Source organism: Echinops telfairi, unplaced genomic scaffold (genome assembly GCF_000313985.2).
Source record: "Echinops telfairi isolate 266 unplaced genomic scaffold, ASM31398v2 ScPeMD7_7469;HRSCAF=8507_1, whole genome shotgun sequence".
Taxonomy (NCBI): Eukaryota; Metazoa; Chordata; class Mammalia; order Afrosoricida; family Tenrecidae; genus Echinops; species Echinops telfairi.
Genome location: NW_022111373.1, coordinates 61,849,460 through 61,852,941, shown reverse-complemented (window position 1 = coordinate 61,852,941; position 3,482 = coordinate 61,849,460).

Below are 3,482 nucleotides of genomic sequence, written 5' to 3'. Positions count from 1 at the left end.
GAAAGATGTTCCTGTCTTCATTTTCTATTGTATTTGTGAGGTTCTGTTTTCTTTCTCTTTGCCTTTATTGGAAAAGTTTTGACTATTATTACTTCTTTCAGAGAAACAACTTTTGGTTTTGCATTTTTTCCAACTACTTCCCTACTTTATTTTGCTTATTCTGATTTTTTAAAGCCTTATAGCCTTGTACCTGATATATTATTTTGAAGACTTGCTCTAGCTCTAATATTGTATTCTATGGTTCTATGAAAAAATTATTCTATATTGAGAAGGTATTGGAACTCTTAGAGTCTTAAACCAGTGGTTCTCAACCTTCCTAATACTGCAAGCCTTTCATACAGTTCCTCATGTTGTGGTGACCCCCCACAAACATAAAATTATTTTTGTTGCTACTCCATAACTGTAATTTTGCTACTGTTATGAATCAGATTACCCCTGTGAAAGGGGTCTTAACCCATAATTGTAAACCAAATTCTCATAGTCTTTAACCAAATGTTGTTAATTATTTGATGAATTTACTTACGTAGAAATACATTTTCTGAAGTAACCCCAAAGAGATAATTTCACATTGCTATGACAACCCATGAGCCTTGGGGAGATCTACTTGGGAAGACTTTTATTGTGAAACTTCTGATGATAAGATCATTGTGGTGAATTTATTTTTTTAATTTTAGAGATCCTTTTTTTGGCAAAGAGAACCAAAAAATAAACTTTCCACTAATAGGAATATGCTTCCATAATAATGAAGACAAATGTGTTCTTCTCTGTGAAAAGCCTACGGCATCTTAGATAATTTTTGACTTACCTTTGGGGTTACAAAATGTGATAGGGAGTTTGGAGTTCTTTTATGTTTTTCCCTTCTCCATTTTGTAAGTGGACAAGATCACAACCAGTTGTCTACATGGTGATTTGGACTCATGGTGACCCAGGTGTGTGCCCGGGTACAACTATACTCCATCGGGTTTCAAGGGCCGATGTTGCTGAAGGTGATCACAGGCCTTTCATCAGAGGGGCTTTGAGGTGGACTCAAACCATCAACCTTTCATTTAGTAGGTAGGCTCATGAACCTCACACAATCAGGAATCCTGCTCATATGAAATTCTCTCATACTCAGTCAAAGCTACTAAAAAAAGGAATTCACATTCTAATCTTCTTGCTTTGAATGTACTTTCTGAGTAAAATTAAATCCATGCCTTTTGTAATTGACCATTAAGACAAGTTAAACCCCTGGTTAATAAATAGATACACAAGAAATCACATGTGCAAATAGTTGGTTTCCATTGCTCGTTTACTGTTTATTTGACTGTAAATTATTCTACAGTGAATTATTTATGCACGTTACCATTCAATTCAATTCTCTCAGCTTGGTAAATGGATTAATTGCAAGGCCTGATCAAATGCTGCAATTGATACATTATATTTGAAATGGTTGAGATTTCAAAGAAATATACTTAAATAAAATAAAAATTAGGGAAGAACTTCTTAAAAGAAAAGTATTTTAGTGAAATGATCAAATGACATGTGGAGTATATTAGCCTTGAGCTACGGTTACAATATTAGAATTCTATATTCAATGACAACACTTTACACTTCTTGTGACTCATGGAATACTGGTTTGATCTATTTTCATTAGTAAATCTATGCTTTGTTTATTTGTTTTAAAAATGTAGCATACACGTGTAAAGAAGAAAATGATTCTTTAAATTCTAGTACTATGTACAAGTAATTCAAGATGTAGAACATAATTTTCTTTTTAAATATGAGTGCAGACCATACCTTACTGAAAATACTTTTTTATTTCATGTCGACTCTTATTCCAATGCAATCAGATTTTACATTTGCTTTTTAACATGATTTCAAGAGTAATTTTATATTCATTCCAAGGTCTGAAAATTGTGTAGTTCAATATCTAGTTCCAAGATATTTGAATCAAAATATGTCTGAGCTTGCACCTATATTTTCACATGAAATTAGACCATTAAACCTAACTTCAGATACCCAACTCAGTGATTCTTTTTCTCGAAGAATATCCAAATTCCTTTGCCACCAATTTTAAAGTCTTCTGGTCATAGTGCGCAGGATTTTGCCTACCAACAGACGACATTAATAAGTCATATAAAGTGCCCTGGAGAGAACAAGATTTCAAATAGAAAAGAGAATAAAGACTCACCAGTGGTTGCTTCTTGATATATCTGAGAAAATACAGGTATTTTAAAGTAGCAATATCAATATTTTGAGTATTTTTGCTTACAATTAACTTACAATACTTTTGTGCAACTTGATAGGATTTCTACCTGATGGCAGATTTGTATAACAATAATGGAACAAGCTGGGAATAGATTTTCAAATAACAGGTATTGCAATTATATAAGGACTCTTTTAAAAGAGTGTTACCATTCTTGTCAATGTAAGTGCAACATTATTTTACCAGTACATTTTATATACCCCAATATTGGATGTCTCTGTATTCTTGTTCTTTCAGCAGGAAATAAATGATACATAACTTTCTATAAGAACAGAGACACACATGAGGCAATCAGTTATGGGGCAGCCAAAAGAATAATAAAAATAAACATGTACTTCCCTTTTAATGTCCAAATGTGTAACTCTTCTCTTTTTATTATCAGAGACAAAAAAGAAACTTATCTCAAGCATACATCTGCTTCTTCTCGACCTGAAATGCCATCCTTGTTTGTCGTATTGTGATACTTTTCAGTGAAGCTTAATGTAACCTTCTGAACAACAGATCCATACATGAGAAGAAAAATAAGGAGCAGTAGCAGGTGATGATTAAAAAAAATCAAAGGGATGTTTTTTATGTAAATGCTGGAAAAGGCTACAGAGAGAAAAAAACGTGTATGTGTGTGGATAGAGATAGAGATAAGACAGATGGGTCTGTATGAGTGCACACACCCAAACACAGAGAGACAAGAAAAGATGATTGTATCATTCAACATGCAATAACCCTATCTATTTAACCAAAGTTTCATTATTTAAAACCATTTAAGTAAATTTAAGAAATCTATTTTTACACAATAAAACATGGTGCTGTTTCAGAATATGTTATCAGTAGTGCAAGACAGTATCATTAAAAAAAGCTAGAATTTGAAACATTGGTAATTTTTATATTGTTGGGTAAACAACAAATGGAGACACCATGAAATTTTCACCTTATGCAAATATACTGTCTGTAGATTTACATTAGAGATTCATAGAATATTCTGGGTTTTTTGTGTGGTGGTAGGGGTGGTTTGTTTTTTATGCTTCATAGACAGCTTTAGAATTTTCTTCTTCTGATATTTTAATGGTGCAAGTATCCATTAATACATTTAGGTATCCATCCACCTCTCTATTCGCCCATCTATACATATTGAATTTTTCCACTTGTTTATTTTCTTCCATCTTGCAATGCCTGAGTGTTGACCATGGTCCAATGCTCTCAAGCATTTCAATTTCCTCAAAATTTGAAGGCAGTAGTAAGG